The sequence below is a fragment of the Phocoena phocoena genome, chromosome 21 (genome assembly GCF_963924675.1).
Source record: "Phocoena phocoena chromosome 21, mPhoPho1.1, whole genome shotgun sequence".
NCBI lineage: Eukaryota > Metazoa > Chordata > Mammalia > Artiodactyla > Phocoenidae > Phocoena > Phocoena phocoena.
The window spans coordinates 9,822,822-9,846,665 of NC_089239.1; positions in this window are offsets into that span (position 1 = coordinate 9,822,822).

Genomic DNA, 23,844 nt, shown 5'->3' on the forward strand with positions numbered 1-23,844 from the left:
CTCCTGCTTCTACCCCTTCGTTGACAGCCCGTTTAACTCTAAAGGATAGAGTTCACATCTATCCACATCTAGCGTGGGTTTTGGGTTTATTTACAATCTTGGCTCTACCATTCAAGCACAATTTCCGACAACTCCTACTGCTTATTTTTGTTGTTTTGTTTTCGTTTTGTTTTGTTTTGCAGTACATGGGCCTCTCACTGCTGTGGCCTCTCCCGTTGCGGAGCACGGGCTCCAGACGCGCAGGCTCAGCAGCCATGGCTCACGGGCCCAGCCGCTCCGCGGCATGTGGGATCCTCCCAGACCGGGGCACGAACCCGTGTCCCCTGCATCGGCAGGCGGACTCTCAACCACTGCGCCACCAGGGAAGCCCCCTACTGCTTTTTATATCATATCCTAGTCACACCAATCTACTCATTTGTTCTAAAACACCCATGTCACTGTTGATGCTATTTCTGTTCTCTGGGATGACTTTTTTCTACCTAGAAAAATCATTTGTGTCCTTTGAAACCCAGCTCATGAGTCATGTCTTCTGGTATGGATTTTGTAAACTTCTCCGGGCCTTCAGGCAGAACTAATGGATATGGTCCCTCCTGTCTGTCCATAACCCTTTGTGCTTATAGTCAGTGTAACAATTGCCATCTTATTATAATCACATTTTTACTTCTCACAACAGATTGTGAGTTTCTTAAAGGCAGGAATCATGTCTTATACTCACAGTAGGTGCTCATAAATTTCTGTCACATGAGTGATGCTTAAATAAACATTATCCATAGCTGTATCACAAACTGGGTGGAGTAATCCAGGAAGCAGCACGTGCACGGAACACAATGGTTGCAATTACTGAGATTCTGGTTTCATTAGACTGGGTTTATGCCTTTCTTTTAAAAAATACCCTCTAGCATACATCTGAGAGTGATTACTAATGTCTCTTTTCCTGGTATAAGGAAAATCACACATAATAAATTATGGTGGGGTTCTTTAAGAAAAAAGAACAGATGCCTTGAATCAGAGGTACCATGCCATTTGGGAAACCTTCTGTACCAAGTGTTGATAAAAGTGTTCCTCTTCACTTTCTTGCATCATCTTTGCGCCCCTTACAGCCTAGAGGATTTCCTGCCCCATTCCGTCTTCTAAATGAGCCAGTTTATTTGTCTTTCCCTGTAGCTTTTTGTCATCCCCGACTCACTGCTATTTCAGCCTTGGCCCCATCTCACTCTTTTCCTCTGCTGTAGTTAAATAACTTCCTGAGGTTTTATTAGGTTATTCTTCCAGAAGGTGGACTAGTGCCCGGGGGTATTATGGAATAAAAACACTGAAAAGGACAGCCTAGGTATTTTCTATGGAAAGCAGTCACTGTACAACACATGGAGCACATCGGGAAGGAGGGAGAGGGAGGAAATTTAAGGATTATGAAGCTTGCATATTTAAGTTAACTGCTCTTTCCACCTGTGTAAACACAACATGTCGAGCAGCTTTAAAAAGAATTGTGCATCTCTGCATGTTAAGAAGTGTGTCTGCGAGCCTCAGATGGTGCATTATGAGTACGGAGTAGGAGCTGGGCGGGCAGTGGGCCATGCATGACTCCCTAGACACAGAATCTTCAGATGCCTCTGTGGGACAGCCTGCTCCCTCCAAAATCTCTAATTAAAAGAGCCACTGCCTAAAACCCAGAGGCCACGAGAAGGGGAGATCTTCACTGCAGTTTCTCTAGTCAAGGCGAAAAGTTAGAAATAGTTAAATGTGTTTTCTGTGCCTTCCGGTCACCTTTTTTCTGTCTCTCTTTCTGTACCTAGATGTCTCATCTTTCCTCCTTCACCCTCGGAATATTCTAGACTAGAATACTCATGGTGCCTCTGGTTTCTTAAAACCCCACCCTGATTTAGCAAATCATACTCTGAATACCAGATCCTGGAAGTTCTTGGATTCTAAAATTATTTAGTCTCTCTGTATATATTCCACTCCCGTTTCCTCATTGCAACTCATATTATCTATTGGTTTAGGATAATTTTTAAAATTAGCACACACAAAATTAGGAGAACTGAATGCTGACTCAACACTTACACTCTTCTATGTTTATTTCAGTTTTTATCCAAGATTTAATTACTGAATACAGATATATATCCAGAAGATATAGAAGAGTTTCCTGGTACCTCATCAAATTGCTTCCGTGAGCAAGTACTGATACCTGATACACATCTGAGTTGTATTAGCCCTTCTAGCTTCTTTTCAAACAGCAATTGGTGGAATCCTTCACCTTCCATTTTGTTTGTTTTGTCCATCTGCCCAGGCCTCAAATAAACAAGTAAACAATAAAATAGTACCTACTAGTCATAACAGTAAGCCAGTCTAATATAAATCCTCCAAAGAAATATCAGTGATATGATTAGACTTACACTTTTTCCAAGGAGATGCACCTAAATCTCAGTGCATTTGAATTTATATTCTTCTAGCCTGCTCTAAATGGATTAAATATCAATACAATCCTTCTGGCATCAGTATGTGTCCTCTTATTTAAAAACGTCTATATCAGAAAATAGATGTCTAGATATTAATTTCTCTTCTTAACAATTATCACATTTGAATTTAACTAGGGTCTTCTGAAGATAAATCACAGTAATCCAAATGGAAGAGTCACGTGGTACAAATTTCTTGCTCCCAATTTTGTTCTTTCATATTTCATCAAATTTCCACATGAGGCAATACCTCCTCTGCTTAAGTAAAGAGACAGAGGCAGCACCACTAAGAACATAAGTAAAGAACAACCTCTGATGCATGGGAACTACACTTAACGTTTATGGTCATAGTCCTTACTGCTGACTTGCGTTTTTCTAAGGCAATAGGAAGCCATAGGGATCCTTCCTTACTTGGTGGAAGCCTTGAACTTAGAGCTGTTGCTGACTTGGCTTCTTTCCACTGTAGAAAGAGGAACTTAACTTAGACACCTGGTAATAGCCATTTAAAGTCAACTTGTGCTGTATCTTCCACCCTCTGCCTCATATACAGAACACCCCAAATAAACAAAGAGAATGTCTCCTGATTCTCCATTTCCTCCAATGTGCTTCTACTGATTGCTTAACTCAACTTACAAAAGCACCAAATTTCCAGGTCGCAAGAAACATTATAGGTCCACATTTTAGATCACATTCCACCTAAAGACACACCTTTTTTACAACATTCTCCAAGAACCCATTCGGCTTCTGCTTAAGCACTGCCGGAGGGGCAAACATCCACAGCTTCTGGAGGCAGCCGTTCACATCTGTACAGGGTAGAAGCAAGCCTGTTGCTCATCCACCATCCACTGAGAAGTTAATAATCAGTGATTGCCCATCGATTCACTCTCCTTGCTTTTCAGACACTCTGTGTCCCTTACCCTCTTCGTTCTCCTAATACAGTGGCAACAGTAAGGAGAAGCTGCTAAAATCTATCTCTTGAGCTCATGGAGGGCAAATGTGATGAAAGACACAGTTGGGGATATGCTAAGAGAAGGTATTTACATTATGTTTTGACTTCAGTTATGGACACGTAATCATCACTTTTGACGCCTTATACCAAAAACTGAAGAGGAAGGGAAAGTGAGTTTGCGTTAGCTATGAGGCCAAGAGTTAAGTGTTGAATATTTTAGATCATGTTGTTTCCTTTATTACTCATAACCACACTGCACAGCGGGTGATCTTAGCCTCATTTTAACAGATGATAAATCATCAGTGACATATACTGGTAAGTGGCGGCATTCAAATGTGAATCCAGGGCTCTTTAACTCCAAATCCACACTCTTTCTATCACAGGAGTTTTGCTATGGCTGAGGCCAAATGAGATGCTTGCAGACAAAGGCTGTGTTTTCTTCTGTAAAGTGCAAAAGTCTCAGAGAAACTTCAGTTTCCTTTTGGGCGTGGCAATATGGAAAATTCAGCTATTTCGGGAGGTAGGACTAACTCAGGAAATGAAATGACAGGAAGTGGGGCAGAGAAAAAGCCCACGTTTGAAGTGAGCCTTGAAGAGAAAAAATTCATTCTGCAATCTCTTTCTGCAGGAGCCCAAAGTGATCAGCCTGTGAAGCTGCACCCCTTCAAGACAGAGGCTGAGTAAAAGGCCAGAGCAGAACCGAGAGAGCCCCCTACAGCCTTCGTTCCAGCCTTTGCAGTTTGGAGTGTAGCAAGCCCTGAGCTGCAGTGCTCTGAATGCTGTTGAGCACAGTTCCATGTGGCTTTATGTTTACCTTGGGCATCTTTTTAACCTTATACAATTTTAATTAATCCATTATGAACTATACTGAGAGAAATGCCAAGTAGCTGAATTCCCACTCTCCATTCCTGGCCATGGCCCTTGGTCATTATCGTCTGTCTTCTAATTATGGTGAGCGCTTCATCTGGCCCAATATTATGCCTTCTTCAATGAAGAGCATCACAGCAGCACGCACTTACCCTAACAGCACAGCTGTTCCCTTGGATCAGGCCCGATGATGTGTGTGCTGAAGAATTTGGGGGAGTCTTAAACCCCCAAGTTACAGCTTCTGTCCCAACTGCAGTTCTCAAGACTTCTTACTTTCCTTTTACAGCCTGGACAGCTGTGGGATGTTGACTCAGGTGTGGGGGCACTTCCTTTCAGCCAGTGCAAACACCTCACTTGTAAAACAGTCTCTCAGGGATGCGCTCTGGAACTCTTTGGAAAACAGGCAGCTGGAGTCATGATGAAGCCTGTTTATAGGCCACGGACACTATTCTAAAATGTTTTTGTTTTGCGGTACGCGGGCCTTTCACTGTTGTGGCCTCTCCCGTTGTGGAGCACAGGCTCCGGACGCGCAGGCTCAGCGGCCATGGCTCACGGGCCCAGCCGCTCCGCGGCATGTGGGATCCTCCCGGACCGGGGCACGAACCCGTGTCCCCTGCATCGGCAGGCGGACTCTCAACCACTGCGCCACCAGGGAAGCCCCTAAAATGTTTTTATACATACTTTAAGAGCATATCGAGACTGGCCACGTGGCATAGAACCCTTCCTTCTCCCTCTCGCCTTTTCAATCGTAATCTCAGCTGCTTGCTTTAGTCTTGATTTAGATGCCTTAAGTTTTTTTTTTCTTTTGTTATACTTTGTGCTGTATAATTTTATTTTATTTAAATTTTTAAAATTTTATATCAGAGTATAATTGATTGACAATGTTATGTTAGTTTCAGGTGTACAGCAAAGTGATTCAGTTATACACATACATGTACCTATTCTTTTTCAAATTCTTTTCCCATTTAGGTTATTACAGAATATTGAGCAGAGATCCCTGTGCTATACAGTAGGTCCTTGTTGGTTATCCATTTCAAATATAGCAGTGTATACGTGTCAATCCCAAACTCCCAATCTATCCCCCCCAACCCTTCCCCCATGGTAACCATAAGTTCGTTCTCTAAGTCTGTTTCTGCTTTGTACGTAAGGTCATTTGTATCCTGTTTTTTTTAGATTCCACATATAAGTCATATTATATGGTATTTATCTTTCTCTGTCTGACTTATTTCACTTAGTATAATAATCTCCAGGTCCACCCATGTTGCTGCAAATGATAGATGCCTTAAGTTTTATTTTAACCAGACTTACTCTAAGGAAATATATTCAAGGGCAAGACTGCGGAACCAAGATATGTGCTAAATCAGCAGAGGTGGCCTAAGGATGTATAAATGACCACTGGCTCAGTGATACTATGCCCATGAAGTAAGAAGTTTCTATTAGCAGATAATGGGTAGTGTTGTACAAAACCATAGATCTCACCGTGATATGAAGGAAAGATGTTGAAGAAATTTGCTGCAAAGCCTAAGACAGAGCCAGTGCTGATTGAGATCAATGTCTTTCAGGATTCTCATGACTTCATTTAAGGTTATTTAGAACTTAAATTGAATTCCATGTGACAACATCACAACAGAGGAATGTTATCAACTCTTTGAAATTCAACCTGAATTTCCCCTTGGTCTTTAATATCCTCCCCAATCTCTTTTGGCACCCATGTCAAGCCACTGAGGACCATTTGCCTATTTAATTCCCTTGTTTGTTGAAAGGGTTATTCTCATTCACAGAAGGAACCTCCTCTCTAATTATCTGTTTACTTTTATCCCTTTCATAATATACAAAGATCACCATACGCAGATAAGGAAATTACATGGTGTATGTCTGTAAATGTAGGTTCATCGTGGGTAAGTGATTGGCACAAATGTGTCTGAGAGGAAAATGCCCCAAAGGGTAAACGATTGAGTTATACAAGAAAAAGATGAAAGTATTGAGAAAACTAACTTACAGAATGAAGATCGGGAACAGCAGAAGATTCTAAGACAAGTTGGCAGGAAATAGCCAAGTCTGAAAGATATTGCAGAGCTTGCAGGATAGTATAGGTATGAACTGATAGGCAAAGATGCCAAGGAAAGTTTTTGAGCAGAAGAATGAAATGATTAGATGCGTGTGGTATAAAAGTCACACTGATGGTGTTTGGAATGGGAAAATTTCCTTTCCCTCTTTTCTTCTTTGGTTCTTTTTGGCTGGTCAAATAATTAAAATGACATGAGACAGACTGACAGTAGGAAATCAAATTTAATTTTCTATGAATGGGAACCCCACATACCTGAGAAGTTTAGAACCCCACACAGATGAGAAGTTCAAAGACAGAAAGGTAAAACGAGGTCTATATGCCCACCTGTGCTAAGGAATGGGACGGAGCCTGGCACTTCTAAGGACAAGGAGTTCATTCACAGGACCATAAGAAAAAGAACAGATGTGTAGAAATTAGCTGTTTGCTCTGCCATATAGATGAGGCCACTTAGACAAAATATATCTCCAGTGTTAACTCTTCCCTGGGACAAATTCCCAATGTAAGTTCTTCTAGGTAGTTAACGGAGGACAGTAATTTCTCTTGATCCTGCAGGGTCTCCATTGCCTTTAGCTCAAAGTAACCCTCATGCAAAAGTGGGATATTTGGGGGAGGTCTGTTCTGAACCCCTACAATGGCAGGGTGATGGATAGAGTTTAGAGGGAAATGAAAGATAGTGAGATCATTGAGAAGCCTGTGGTCCAGTTTAGAGGTGATGAAGGTCTGCCTCAGGGTGGTAGCCATGCAGATGCAGAAGAGAAGATGAATGTGAAACCAGAAATAGAATTAGCAAGACTTAGAAACGGGGTAGATGTGAACAATAAGGGAGCTTCAGCAATTCAGGGGGCTTCTTAAGTTTATATCACAGCTGGTTTCAATTTGAAAAGATGGGAAATCTGAAAGAAAGAATTGTTTTGATATTATGGAGTTGAGGTGTGGGGTAAGAGGATTTCAGTAAGGAGGGTAGGATTGCCTTAGATAACACCAGCTTTGCACAAGATCTACATTTGCAACTGTCTTGAAGGAGAGTGTGATAAAGAACAGCGATGCTGCAGCAAAGTGGAAAAGGATGAAGATTGAAATAGTCTCTTGAGAGCAACTAGGTGGATGTTGGCTAATGTTGCCAAAGCTTGTGAGCGGAAGACAGATTGCATTTGTATGAGGAGAGAATGTGAGGTGAGGAAATGAAGACAGTGACAAGGGAAGAAAGTGACAACAAGGAAAAGTAACAAGTGATGAGCATCTAATTCTACCTACTTTGGAGCAAAGATTTCCGTAACTAGGTGTCCAGGTAAAAGACCGTCTGTTTTCTTGAGAGAAGAAGTAGAAAGATATTAGAAATAAAAATCAGACACCTTAGGGTGTCAAATAGGATGATGGCTTAAATACGGAAAAAGATTGTCCCTTTCATCACTAATTTACTGACCTTAATGTAGTGTGTAGTTCAAGATTCTATTAATACTTGTAAAGACCTGAATAGCTAGCTAAGTGGACCAATATTTCAAATGAGCATATAAATAAGGGGATACTGGGCAAAATTAAAGAGTCAGGGCTTCCTTCTCAAAGCCAAAATCTGAAGTAGATCCACCCATCTATCCAATAATTGGTGGAACTGAAAGCAATTAAAACTTAAAAAAAGAAGTCTCTAATATCATTAAGAGATCTGGAACTGAATCTGTGATTTTTAATGTGAATTCGAATGGACAGTTGGATATGAGTGTGTGTGTTTACATGCATTATTTCTTGGATCTGTCTGATGAGAGGTCCCACTGAAACAGAGCAGGACCCTATGGTCTTTTCCCCCATGTCCTCCACCTGCCTTTGGTCTATAGAAAAACTTTAGGCAAAGAATAAGTTTAATCAGAAAGGTGAGAAAAGGCAGAAGCAAAGAAAAGCAGTCAAACAGGACAAAATAATAAAGTTTAGTCATTAAGCAAAGTCACTTTCAGTTCCTCCTCAAGGGCTATAGATAGTATTCTGAGCTGTATCCTGTGAGCTGTCTTGTAGATACTGAAACCCTCACCAGGTAGAAGAAGTTAACTACATGATGGCCAGACTGTAGCCATGACATAGGCTGTCACAATTCCAAGAATTGGCCTCAAAGAAAATGGGAACAAACCGACCCTGGAACTGAAGATTAACTATATTTGAAACAATCAAGATGACACTGATCAGACCACCAAGGACCAATTTCAAGATGATTGCCAGAGCTGACTGTGCTGTTTCTGCATGTAGCCCCCTCCCTCCGGCTATACACCCCCTGAAAACTCCCATTTAAAAGCTCTTGCCCACAGATTGTCAGTGGGAGAGTCAGCCTTTGGACACAAGTCCGTCCTCTCCCCTGGGTGCAGACCACAGTTCTGCACTGTCTGTCATCCAATGCGTGAAAACTGTTGCCCCGTATACTTCATCCAGTTTTATATTTGTTTATGGTGGAAGGCATTTCTTCAGTCTATGGCTAGGCTCTCCTAAGATAAATTTTGGTGAGTAATGTTTTCCCCATATAATTACATGTATATTAAGTAGGAGACAAATAGTGGAATATTGTTTTTAATGTGGAGTTAAGAACAATGACTAGGGTTGGTTGAGTGCCACTTTACCTTATTAAGAAATGTTTCATGATGAGATGCATAATGATAAAATATTGCCAAAATGTTTGCTCTGCTCTGGTGGAATAGTGATTATCCTCATTTTTTAAAGGTGAAAAGCAGAATAATTCTACATTATATTGTAATACATGTCAACTAACAAATAACAAGGCTGAGCACTGAATCCATTCATTTCTCTGATTCTAACGCACTAGATCATCAGTCACTTATTAACTTCTCAAATTTAAAACACATTAATATATCTGAAAATATAGGGACATGATTGTAGAATGTATGGTTTTGAAGAGTTTTCTAAGCATAACATCAAAGGTGAAGCTATAAAGATAAAGCTGAATATATTTCACCATCTAATTTTCTAATTAAAAAGGATCTGTTGTCAAGTATACAAGAAAATGTTGAATGACAAATGGTAAGGTGGAAAAATTATTTGCAACATATGCAAAAGGAAAACATAAATTCTTAATATGTATTAAGTTTTAGATATAATTTTAAAAAGATAAAACCAGAAATAGAGAAATGGGATACAAGCAAAAATATAACTTCATAAACACATAAATACATACATCAAGAATATAAAAAAAAATATACAATCTCACTTGTAATAAAAAAATGCACATTGATGCAAAAAATTAACATACTTTTCCCTTATGAACTTGAAAAAGATGATGATATACCATAATATTCTGTGTTTCCAAGAGTGCTGAGAAGTGAGTATTGTTATATATTGCAGTTAAGGTTGTAAATTAATGATTGGTTAATGTAACAAAAGCTGTAAAAATGGGCAAGTTCTATTACTTGGAAATTCTGCTTCCAGAAATTAGTGCTGTGTAAATTATCACTTACATAAATACACACACACACACACACACACACACACACACACATACACATATATATATCATGGTACAAATTATGATGGTGAAAGTTTGGAAGTTACTAAATATTTCACAGTAAAAGTGAGTTCAATGGTTTATGATATATTATCAAAAACTCTGCAGCAATTACAAATACTATACAAGATTATTGCATGTGATAGGGGAAAATGTTATGATGTATTTTAATTGGAAAAAGAAGTTAAAACAAAATTATATAGACAAAACATTGTGAATAGTCTGGTCTCATTTGTGTCATATTCACTCATACATGTCTAGTCGTTATTTCTAGATAGTGAGGAATTTTTTTTCCTTCATTTTGAGTGTCTTAATTTCTACAGTACTGAATATGTATTGCCATTGTAAAATATTATTTAAAAATCTGTATACACACACACATACACACAAACATAATTGAGATCTGAAGTGATAATAAATCTTTTGGAAATATCTTTTAATTATTTTAATACCCCAATTTTACCTTCCAGGCTATTCTTTTTTTTTTTTTTCTTTGTTGTTTTTTTTGCGGTACACGGGCCTCTCACTGTTGTGGCCTCTCCCGTTGCGGAGCACAGGCTCCGGACGCGCAGGCTCAGTGGCCATGGCTCACGGGCCCAGCCGCTCCGCCGGCATGTGGGATATTCCCGGACCGGGGCACCAACCCGTGTCCCCTGCATTGGCAGGCGGACTCTCAACCACTGCGCCACCAGGGAAGCCCCAGGCTATTCTTTAGGATGGAATCTTTTTCAAAATCTCTTCTCCCTGGAGCTTCATACTGGTATCTGAATAAGTATCTTTTTTTTTTTTTTTTTTTTTTTTTTGCGGTACACGGGCCTCTCACTGTTGTGGCCTCTCCCGTTGCGGAGCACAGGCTCCGGACGTGCAGGCTCAGCGGCCATGGCTCACGGGCCTAGCCGCTCCACGGTATGTGGGATCTTCCCAGACCGGGGCACGAACCCGTGTCCCCTGCATCGGCAGGCGGACACTCAACCCCTGCGCCACCGAGGAAGCCCCGGAATAAGTATCTTTAAGCAAAAGCTCAATGAGTGTGACTGTCTATGAAAGAGAACATCATAACTGTTCCTGAGGGAGTGTGTGTGTGTGTAAGGGAGGATAGGGTTTATCAATAATGGATTGATCAATGATCAATGCCTGGGGAATAAAAGAGTCATTGTTGACTCCCCAGATTCTACCAAACATGAGGCGTGTGGTTTAAATAGTTCTAGGAATTTTCACTGCAGGCAGCTCCATGGGGAGTATCCCAGAGCAAGGGACCAAAAGGGAAAAAGCAGACAGTCCTAAAATCAGCTCTCTTCCAAGAACCAAAGACACATGGGGATTATTTGACAAGGCTCATTTTAAAGAGACTCCACATGCTTCAGCTTTGCCTGCTGTGCATTGAATAAAGTGGTGGCTGGTGCTCTGAAATCCATCCCAGCACCTTGTGTTGGCAGCCACTTGCCAAGTAAATTCAAGAGGTAGCAGCTGTCTTGGAGCAACGGTGTGGCTGCTACCTCCCTGGACCAAAAAGCAAGAACAGGAACCCATCGTGGTTCAGTTTCAGTGAACAGAAGGATATGAATGGGAGGAGGGCTGTCCAAGAGTCAGAAAACATTTGCCAGCTGAGAAACTGGATTATTACTCTTAGAGCTTCTTTTCTAACCCATGAAAATCTTTGGGGGTTGCCTCCCTGGGATCTGCAAATTGCCAAACAAAATTTGAATTAGGCACAGAATGAGGGAAAACTCAGATGCTTTATTTTGCTTCTAGGCAAACATATGCCTATTTAAAACTTAGTTTCTTCTGTGAATTTGTTTTAAAGAATGTTGTGAATTCAGTTGTTTTTCAAAGGAGAATGAATTCCAGGTCTTGCTCTATACCAGAATTTGGCCATATTTTGGACAAGGAGAGCATTGCATTTGCATTTGCAGACTAACAGCCCTTCAGTGTGAAGGTCATTAGGATAAACGGTATAAGGTACAGCACTTTTCTCCATGATCAGTGAGACATTCAATTCTTTGTGTGTGCTGCAAATTTATACTCAGGCTACCTAGGTAATAGCTCTATCTTCTCAACTCCAGTCCCAAAGGGGACCCATGTCCTTTCACCCAGAACAATTCCCAACCCCAGGGTGAATTTTGAGAAAAGTTTGCTATTCAGTGAATTACTTCTCTTTTCTTTGATGCTTGGGGTTAGCTCTAGAAGGTTCATAAATTTTACCTCTGCTGATGGGCTACTTAATTCTCCAGCCACCGTGTGAGGAGTTAAAGATTTATGGGAAAGAAACTCTACCAGATGCTTTTCTGCAGACTGGTCAGGGGCTTCATTTAAATCATTAAATATTTAGAGAGTTAAAGGGGGGAGGGTATGAGGGGCTTCCCTGGTGGCGTAGTGGTTGAGAGTCCACCTGCCATGCAGGGGACACGGGTTCGTGTCCCGATCCGGGAAAATCCCCCATGCCGCGGAGCGGCTGGGCCCGTGAGCCATGGCCGCTGAGCCTGCGCGTCTGGAGCCTGTGCTCCGCAACTCGAGAGGCCACAACAGTAAGAGGCCCGCGTACCGCAAAACAAACAAACAAAAAAGGGGGTGGGTAGGGAGGGAATGAATGAAACCTCATCATTCTGTCTTCAAAAAGAAATCCTTAAGAATATAGTCTTTTCTTCTCAGGATTCCAAATCATTATAGTAGTTTATGGGTTGCATGTCAATTTGGGGAATATTTGGGGACCTGGGGTTGGCTATGCAATTTCTAGAGCTTTCTTAGTGCTGATAAATTAAGGAAAGAGAGTGAGAGAGAGAAAGAGAAAGAGAGGAGAGGGGGAGGAAGGAAGGGAGGGAGGGAGGGAGGGAGGGGGGGGGAGGGGGGAGGGAGGAAGGGGAAACCTAGCTGACTGTATGCTTGAGAAGATTCTACAACCAGTTGCATAGCCAGAAATTTGATTTCATCCTTTTTCCAGCCTAATTGCAAATGGTAAACAAGTTGAGCCTTCCTGTCTTTGCATAAACACACAGGAAGATAAATAACAGCTACTCAAGGAAAGACTTTGACCCAAGGGTCCTCTCTGGGCACAGACTCTAAAATGAGAAGGGCTCAACAGCTCCCAAATCTCTGGCCTGTGAGGAAGATGGCCCCTGCTGCCTTGTAACTGAAATATATTGACTCTTCCTGTCAAGTTGGCAGGATTGCTGTAGCTTTGCAGCAGCTTGCTCTGAGTTTCTGTGAGAACAGCAGAGAGCTAGTGCAACAAAGAAACTGCTAAGTTTGATTAATGCATAAGATACTGCACCATGGTTCTGCCAAAGCCTCATTTCAAGACTCAGCATTGTACTTTTGAAGGGAGCAAATATTCAGTACAGCTATCCTCTTTGTAACTTGTCATACAAAAGAATTGACAAATTCCCTGACTGTCAGGAAGGCTGTAAGCTGAGATAATTGCTCTCCTTTGCACGTGCTTCAGGCCCTGCCATCAATTTGCAGCAGGAAGGTCTAAATATTGTGATTTACTCATGTGGCAGTATGTCTTTTTAAAATAATTCTCTTTTATACTCACCTGAAGACTTGAACATTTCAACAGTGGCTAAGGAGTGGTGAAAGCATGAGGATGAGACCTTTATGCCACTAAAGTCCTATAATCAACAGTGGGTACCTGAAGCTATGGAAGGTCCCTCATGGAGAAGTATAGTTTAATACTATAGCATGGAGACAAGCATTTTCATTCCTATATGCTTTCCTGAATGAAGCAGAAGGGTTAGGTGGCTGCTGAGGAATATAGAGTCAGAGGGAAGATGGCAGCACCACTTTAAATAAGAAGTCTGGAGGAGGAGCAGGATGGGTCAAAGTGACTTGTTCCATTTGGACATAATATTTAAGAACAAAAGAAAGTACATGGAAGTTGGGTTTAGCTAGTTTTGGGGATTTCAGACTGAGCAAAAGACAAAGGAATAATGTATTCTACATAACTAAATATATCAATATAATAGAAATGATTGACATAGGAATATGACAAGAAATTAGAAATTATAGGGCCTGATTCCTTGTCCATAAACCATTTAAGGACCATGGGGTTCCTCTCTCTGTCTTTTCCTGGTAGAATTCAGAGACCCTTTCCAGAGTTGTTGCCAGTACATACACCAAGTTACACTCTGATGTTCAGCTTATGTTTCCAATGCATTCAAGGGACCCAAGAGGTCTGGAATTCCCTTCTGAGTCCATACTCCCCCAAATAGGAAATTAAAGGCTCTTTTCAGAAGTTGCCCAGATATTCAGTTCTTATACTTCTGTTGCTGACTTATATCCCTGAAATACACAGACATCCAAGAAACAGAGGTTTTTCCACTTAGTCTCTGTTTTTCAAATTGGGGTTCAGAGAGTTCTCAATCGAAACATGATCACTAAAGAATAAATCTCCATAATCTCTAATGTACCACAAAAACTGCCACCTTGCCAAAACAGATAGCTACTCAAACTTCTAAGTCTAAAAGGGAAAAAGATGAATCAAGTTAAACAATGAGAATATGATATATATGTTAACAACAGTGTAGGGACTTCCCTATTCCAGCCACTTATCCTGGTTCTCTTTAGACCAGAGCCTGGTTGGATCCCAGGTCCCTGCTGGCTTCTGAGTTTGCAGCTGGATAAGTACAGTACAAGCCAGTTCTTGACTATGAGGCAATGCCTGGCAGATGATTAACTCCAGGAGGTGTTTGTGGCTTCTTTGGCTTCTATAGGTTGCAAAACTTTCCATCCACAAGTTTACTGCACTTTGTTCTTTGGTTTATAGATAGTGCTTTTACTGAGGTTTCTCTCTTGGCTAGAGGTGGGGATGTGCTGGCAAAATGCCAGTAGTTGAAATTACATTCCAAAGAAGCACATGTGATAATGTTGAATAGCTTAGACATACAGGGCAAGGGTCCTTAGCATCAAATGTCATACAAGACCAGTGAGGGTCCTGGTGATTTGCTGGGATTTAGAGGACCTACGGACAGATCTCAAGTTTACATCACAAAAGAGATCCCTACATTGCAGCACTATTTACAATAGCCAGGACATGGAAGCAACCTAAGGGTCTATCGACAGATGAATGGATAAAGAAGATATGGCACATATATACAATGGAATATTACTCAGCCATAAAAAGAAATGAAATTGAGTTATTTGTAGTGAGGTGGATGGACCTAGAGCCTGTCACACAGAGTGAAGTAAGTCAGAAAGAGAAAAACAAATACCATATGCTAATATATATATGGAATCTAAAAAAAAAAAAATGATTCTGATGAACCTAGGGGTAGGACAGGAATAACAACACAGACATAGAGAATGGACTTGAGGACACGGAGAGGGGGCAGGGTAAGCTGGGATGAAGTGAGAGAGTAGCATTGCCATATATACACTACCAAATGTAAAGTAGATAGTTAGCAGGAAGCATCTGCATGGCACAGGGGGATCAGCTCAGTGCTTTGTGACCACCTAGAGGGGTGGGATAAGGAGGGTGGGAGGGAGATGCAAGAGGGAGGGGATATGGGGATATATGTATACATATAGCTGATTCACTTTGTTATACAGCAGAAACTAACACAACATTGTAAAGCAATTATACTCCAATAAAGATGTTAAAAAAAAAAGATCCCTATTCCATTTAGTTTGTCAAATAATCATTTTCTCATGTTGTAAATTGGTCTGTATTCAATGTGAATGAAGTACAACAACAAAAAATCATACTAACCCATTACCCCACATTCAACACTGATGATTATTGCATTCTTTTATCTAGGTCAGAATTTCCAAAAATGAGTTATATGAATCTAGTATCCTGTGGAATATAAGTAAGCATTATGAGTTAATAAGTGCTAAATAGATACATGTATCAATATATGTATAAATGAATCACTTTGCTGTACACCTGAAAATAACACAACATTGTTAATCAACTATACTCCAATATAAAATAAAAAGTTTTAAAAAATAAGTGCTATAGAAAAAATTAAGTGGATGAATAAGTTTAGAAAATGCTAAGTTAAACAAACAGAAAAAACCCTGATCTTTAATACATTTTATAAGTTCTGAAAGGTAGATCAAAAAGGCTTGGGGTAATATACACATATTCTTTTTCCCAAATGTGTTTGATCATATATATCTGACTGGACTAGTGTTCCACAGAGAAGGGCTGGGTGTAGGGGAATGGGAGGTGGTGAATAGAAAAAATGATTCTCTGTTGGTGTGTAAATCTTTTGTGTCTGTGTCTATGTGTGTGTGTTGTATTCTTTTAACCTGCCAATCCATGAGAGAAGAAATTATTCTGTATATAAGTGGATCTTCTTCAAATGCAAAGTGACATTTGTTTTTATACATAAGAAAAATATTTATTACATAAATGTATTTGCATACTGCCTTAATTTTTTTATACCTCTTTCCGACTGTGTCCTAAAGAGTGTAAAGAAAGTTGACGTCTCAAGAGAGTTGTCTCAGGATTGCACAAGTTTCAGATCCAAATCATAAAATAATATCTGAGAACTCCTAGCTATAAGCAATGATTCAATTTCACAGGTAAAGTATATACTATGGAAATCAAAGCTCAAAGCTTTAGCAAAATTAGTAAAAATCAGAGTGAGAAAATCGATGAAGCAAGTATGATATGAAGTAAGATTTTTTAAAAACATCTTTAGTCACACAAATTCCTATCTGTATTTTCTTTTATATATAGATCTCCAATTTAAAAATTAGCCTGTTTAATATATATTAAAGGATATATATTTCTTTTACAGAAAGAACATCACATAACTCCACAGTAATTGCAAAAATTCTTAAAGGTAAAAAAGGAAAAAGGAAGGAAGAAAGAGGGAGGGAGAGAGAGACAGAAAGAAAGGAAAGGAAAGGAAAGGAAAAGAAAAAAGAAAAACATAGTACAGTTGGTGAAACAGAAGACATAAGAGAATTCTTGATGAAGTATCAATTGGCCAACTTCTAGTGAACATTGCAAACAATTGTTAATAACCCTTTATATGCTCCCCAAGATTTCTTTAGCTTCAGATTCTAAATCAGCCTGAACAGGGTGTTTTGGAAACAAGCGTCCTCCTGCTGATGTTTTTCTTGTATCTGGTTTTAACCTCCTTATCTGGAGTAAGAACAAATAAACAAACCACTTCATCTCCATCCCTGAGTATCATAATTTGGCTTTCTGTAGAATGGATCAAAAGTGTTGCCAACTCCATCCTTCTTTCCACTGTTCCTTAGCTGCAGGTGCTTCGGTCCCAGTATGAGGAGCTCCATTATGGCTCCAAGCCGGTCTGTCATCAAGTACCAATCAAAGCGATACAGAAAGTCGGTAGGAACACCTGTTGGGGGTGTCTGTTTCTGTTTGTAGAAGTGTCTTACAGAAGGAAGTAACTACCTAGCATAATGTGATGTCAGGGCCAAGAGGATAATTCATTCCATTCCCAAATGTAGCCCTTGAAGGCTTGCTGAAGATCTAAATTAAATTGTTGAAAGTGAATGCCTTCAGTTTGATTTTTTACTCCCGATGCAATTTATTACTTTAAAAGCTAGTGTAGTTAAAATGACACACTGCACAGTGAATGGGGGACATGCGTTCCATCCCTGGTTGGACCAGTATAACTATGTAATCTTAAATGCACCACTTCTTCTTACTGAACCTCAATACTTCCTTATATATGAAATATAAGGATTAGATTTCATGATTTCATTGACACTCCGAGAAGATATTTATCTCAAGCGATTGTTAGTCACTTATGCTTTGGTGTATGGATGAGTTTCTGATTCATGGTTGAGAAAAGATTTGTCAAGGCAAGAAGGATTAGGATTTTGTATGTTTCACGTGAAGACTGGTGACAAAGGTACAAGTGATATAATTGAAGGCACTAAGGCAAATTTTATAGCATAATTTTGTCTGTACTGGTGATACATCTTATAGGAAAAAAATGTAAGTTCAGTTAAATCTAAGTTTCACTGCAAACTCACAGTTCTTTACCAAACTGGCTAATCTCATTGTACTCTATGCCATGCTTTGAGATAGGAGTGGAAGGGATTTATTATCAAGATTCAAACTTACAAAACTATATCATTGCTTCATTGTGTGCTTTGCCTTGTTTTAGTAATGTTTCCTTCAAGCCTCCTATCTAAAGGAACATGCAAAGAAAAGTCACATGTCATCTCTCTCCTGAATAGAATTTCTTGGTTATAAGTCTGCCTATGATATTTTTCTTTGTTGCTATGCCTCTGAAAGTTATGGAACCTTAAGCCGATCTAGATCAAACCCTACCTAAAAAAAAAACTTCTGCTACATCTATGACAGGTCCATGCTGGGTAAAAAAGTCTTACTGCATCACTTCTTCAGAGTCCTGGAGACTGGGGGCTTATTATTTTGCCAGGTGGTCCATTCTCAGTTTGGGTATTTTTAAAATGGTAATTCTTCCTCTCATTAAGTTGAACAGGGAGGTTCAAACTTTAAGCTGTGGATCCCATACCCTATAAGAACATGGTTATAAAGCTGTGCTCTATTCCCATAACTGTTATTCCAATATGTGAAGTGATCAATCACACCCAACCTAATTTTCTTTTCTCCAAACCTGCCCTGTCCAACATGGTAGCCAACCACCCACATGGCTAGTTTTATGTATCAACTTAGTTAGGGTTTTGTGCCTGTTATATAATCAATCACTAATCTAGGTGCTACTGGGAAAGGTATTTTGCAGATATGGTTTACATCTATTGATACAATCAGTCGACTTTAGTAAAGGAGATTATCCTCAGTAATATGGGTGGGTCTTATTCAATCAGTAAAAAGATTTATAAGAGCACAACTGAGGTTTCCCTGGACAAGAAGAGATTCTGCTCCTGGAATACAGCTTTAGCTCCTGCCCAAGGTTTACCCAGGAGTTTCCAGACAGCCCTCTGCTGTGGGTTTTACACTTGCCTAGAAAGGCCCCATAATCACATAAGCCAATTCGTTGCAGTAAGTTAATTGCTCTCTCTGTGTACGTGTAATCAGTTCTGTTTCTCTGATGGAATCCTGATTAATACAGTAGCTATTTACATCTTAATTTAAATGAATTAAAATTAAATAAGATTTAGGGCTTCCCTGGTGGCGCAGTGGTTGAGAGTCCGCCTGCCGATGCAGGGGACACGGGTTTGTGCCCCGGTCCGGGAGGATCCCACATGCCGCGGAGCGGCTGTGCCCGTGAGCCATGGCCCCTGGGCCTGCGGGTCCGGAGCCTGTTGATCCGCAGCGGGAGGGGCCGCGACAGTGAGAGGCCCGCGTACCGCAAAACAAAACAAACAAACAAAGAAATTAAATAAGATTTAAAAGTCATTCAAAGTGGCCATATTTCACATTTCAGGTGTTCACTACCCATTGGGACAGCACAGAACATTTCCATTGTATCAGAAAGCTCTAATGCACAGAGCTTTTCTAAACCAAGCTTTTCCAGTTCCCTGAATCGTTTCTTATTTCACGTGCTGACTTAACATCACACTACATTATCATTGTTTTAATATCTCTGTTAAAATATTATACTGGCAATTGAACATTATATCCTCCATGTGAAATCTGATCAGCTCAGGATACAGAGGAGTTATGCCCCTTAAGCTGGATATTATTGAAATGGTTCCCAAAACTATCCATATCTAGATAGTCAGGCTTGCTTTCCCATCCACTGTGGAAAAATTTGTTCCACATATCCCTCTAGGTTGCCAGTAAATAATTTTACTATATAAATAAAATTAATGAATTGAGAGGAGATGGAAGAGAGAGAACCTAACCTCAACAGCTGCAGTGCTGGGATAATTGTATTAGAAAGATTAAGATTTACTCATAAACAGAAAATAATAACAAGTAAAAAAGAAGAGAACGATCAAGGGAAACATTGAGGACTATAGTGTGGAAAATAGAGACGAGGGGCAAGGGTGAGAGATGGAAGGAAGAAAATCTTTTAAGCAGTCAGAGACTCTAAGAAGGCTGGTGAGAGAAAGGAATGAAGGAAAGATTATTTTAAGAGGAGGTGGTTGCTCTTTGAAATAAATCTTCTCTAATGTTGACCTAGAAATGTATGTAAGGACTGGGCTTACTTCAAATCACTTTTAATTGTTTAACTATTTTCCATTTTTAAAATTTGCTTTTTAATGAAATATTGCCCTCTGCAAGAACTATGGAGACCCAGACTTTATTCTGTACGTATTATATTGCTATTAATCTGGTCTTAGATTACAGTTGAATCTATTGCACTTGCATCTCTTTGCTCGTTTATATGGAGTCTGTAGTCGATAAAAACTGCTAAAGGCTTTTACCATGAAATGTTATTAAGTCTGGTCACTCCTTTACTTAGGTAACTGACTGCCAGTGTATATATAGAAATTTACATTTTCTGTTAAATTTACTATTGTGAATTTTGTTCCATGATACTTGTGGGACAATACAAGAAATTTTTAGTAGCTTCTCTGATCGCTCATATCTCATTTCTTTCTCACAATTAAAATGCCTCCAGCTCCAAGTAACAGTTACCTATATGAAACTCACTTGAACAAGGAAAACTACCAGTTTGTTGTCGTTAAAGTAGATGTAGAGTGGACTTCAAAAATTATCAATGCAGGGGTTGTACGTCATCGGTGTTTAAGGTCCATCCTTTCTTTCCAGTGTGCTTTCTATAGCTTCATCATGAAATGATGCATCCTCATGGTCACACAGTGGCTGCCAGGCACATTCAAAGCGACTGTGTCCTTGATCACATAAAAGATAGCGAGTAGTTTTCATGACTGTCTCTTAAGACTTAAAGATGTTGCTAGAAGCCTCCAGCAAACTTTTTCCCATTGATCAGATTAAGATGATGTGCTCATTTCTGAACTATCTCTGGCAAAGTAATAGGACCTTCTTAGACTAATCATGTCCTCATCTGTAAGGTGAGAGCAGTCAGCTTTCTTTAAATTGTATTTATGTTGAGAAGAAAGAAGGGGTTAATAGATGTTAAATCAGTAATCTACTCCTTGTATTTCAATAACTCTTTCAGTTTTGGGTGACTGAAACTGTTTTGATTATGTCTTTATCCAATTTTTTTTTTTTTTTTTTTGCGGTACGTGGGCCTCTCACTGCTGTGGCCTCTCCCGTTGCAGAGCACAGGTTCCGGACGCACAGGCTCAGCATCCATGGCTCACGGGCCCAGCTGCTCCGCAGCACATGGGCTCTTCCTGGACCGGGGCACGAACCCGTGTCCCCTGCACTGGCAGGCGGAACCCCAACCACTGCGCCACCAGGGAAGCCCTATCCAATTTTTAATTAAAATGTTGATAAGGTAGCATTCAGGGATATCTCCAGGAATCACTTTTCAACACGGCCACCATTTGCTAATTAACAGGCTAAGGTTCATTTTAAAATCACTGACAGACTGTTAATTCATTAGGATCCAGTGTTTATAAAGTGCAATAAGCTGCAAGATGTGTTATAATTTGTTGCTATAAGGAATGTCCAAATGTTTACTGAGCACCTACTATGTGCCTTTTCTGGGTGCTGGGAAGGTATAGTGAACAGAATAGGCAAACATACTTGCTTTCATAGAGCTTATATTTTAAGATGAGGCATTGATTCAATAAATAATTAAGTTAAGTTTTTAGCACATCCGATCATGATAAATGAGGGAAGAATAAAGCAAGAAAGGAGAAGGGAAAATGTTAGGCTGTAGTGGGGTGATTAGGATTTAAATGAGATGGTTAGTAAAAAGCCTCAGTGAGGAAGAAGCAAAGATCTGAAGGAGATCAGGGGATAAGATAAAAAGATTTGTGAGGAAAGAGCATTCCACACATAAGGAACAATATGGCAGAAGGAAGAGTTCAGAAAACGGAAAGGAGGCATGTGTGGGTGGAGCTGAGTAAGAATGACAGAGGGAGTGCAAAAGGAGAGGGTAGCAATCGTGCTCGGCTAAGATAATATGGTGCCATTTTTACAAACTTTTGGCTTGTATTCTGATGGAGATGAGAAGCAGTGGAGAATCTTAGGCTGTGAAGAGAAATAATCTAAATTATGTCCTTAAAAAAATATTTTTCTGGCTACCATGCTCGAGAGTAACTTTAAGAAGACGTTAAAGTTACTGGGACGTCTCTCAGTAACTAGAGGCTACTACAGTTCCATGCCACATGGCCCTGATAAGTAAGTCAAAGCCTGGCTATTTGCTTTTTTTCTGGGCCAGCAGGAGCACATTTTTATGACACTTCACCTTCGTTAAAAGGTCCTCTAATCAGATCAGGTCCACCCAGAACGATCTCTGTTTTGAGAGATCAAGTCACTTGATAAGTAGCTAAGCTCGGGAGTGCTATCCTATTGTATTCACAGCTTCTGCACACAAAGCAAGGGATTACACAGGGGGTGTACTCCGGGGGGTAGAAATTTGAAGGGGCGCATCTTAGAATCCTGACTACCAAGGACAGTTAATTGTTCAGTGGAAACTTGCATGAACCCCTCTCACCATTCTTGTTTTTTTTACTTTGTCTAACTGGTAAAGGGAATAAAGATAGAGCTTTGAGAAGAATATCACGTGATAAACAAGTACCCGTTATAGGGAAAGACGTTTTTAAGGATGGTCTGCAGCCATGTGAAAGGAAAAGTTAATGTTCATTTGTATGGATCATTTTATACTATCTTCCACTGACCTCAACATATATATATATAAAGTCAAACTCTATATACACAATGCTGCACTGAGATGCAGTCAAAATAATATTTCATTTTAGTATGTTGGTTTGCTTTGGCTTTTACATGGCTATAGGATTAGAGATTTAATAAGGTTACATGTGTACAGATAATGTGCAAGGTCTCTGAAGGATGGGACAGGAGAGCTGGTGGGTGGAGCGGCACAAGGGCAGGAAGCAGGAAAGCCAGTGATGCCCTGAAGGTGACGGGGATGAGGAAGCTGGCCAGGAGGCTAGGAAATCCATCCGGATGCCCAGTAGCGAGCATCTGAAGCCAGAATGATGGCAGTAGTGGGGAAGCAAATGCACTGCGGGCCCAGAGAACCTCAATCAGAGAGTCCAACATCTCCTTATTCACACCAATTATCTGGCCGCACAACAACTACTACCACAAAACAAAAATATCATGAGCATCTTAAGGTCAAATAGACTTAACTCAAGATAGGCAAAGTAGTTTTCATACCTGAATACTAAAATAGTAAAACCTGGAATGCATGGAATTACTTGGGAAGCAAGGTCCGGGCTGGGGGGTCTTGTTTGTAAGAGCTAATTGTTAAATTTTCAGGAATTTTTGCAACCTGGTTGTTAAACGCAGTCATTGTTAAAACTTAAATTATAAAAGCTTACAATTCAATAGCTTATGTTAAAGGCAAAGGTAATAAATACTTGGAACTCATTACTTCCTAACTACTTTACAACACTTTACCATTGCCTCTGACGCTGAGTATATTTATGTCTGTTGTATCTGTAGAGTGGAAACACTATACAACAGTGGGTCCTTGTGCATCTCTCCCCAAATTTGTGTTCAGTCATATCACATCGGTGGCTTGAACCTGGCCAGAGTATTTACACCACCAAAATCAGGAGACCCAACAAATTGGGAATTGATTTAGTGTTGAAGTTGAAAAAGGTTTCAGTTTAATTAATATAACTTACACAAAGATGAGAAGTAGTTTTACACTACATCACATATCAGATTTAATGATGATAAATTTATTAGGGGAGAGCTATTAAATTAGGAGGAAGCCCTATTTGTCAAATCGTAGTTGAATTGCAGTGGTAGGTTGGCTTCAAATCGAATATCTGGCAGAGATCAGCAAACGCATTCTGTAGGAATCAATTGGCTGTAGGAATTTACAATAAAGAGGAACGCGTATTTGTATGATTATTTGTTAATTGTATGTTATACATCCTTTATATCAGGAAATTTGATTTATATATATACAGTAGTATATATATATATATCCCCAGAGATCAGACTGTTAAACATTCACCAGGATACCACTGGCTCTAGATGTAATTCTGCATGAGAAGACTTAGGATGAGGTCCCGACTCAGCCAC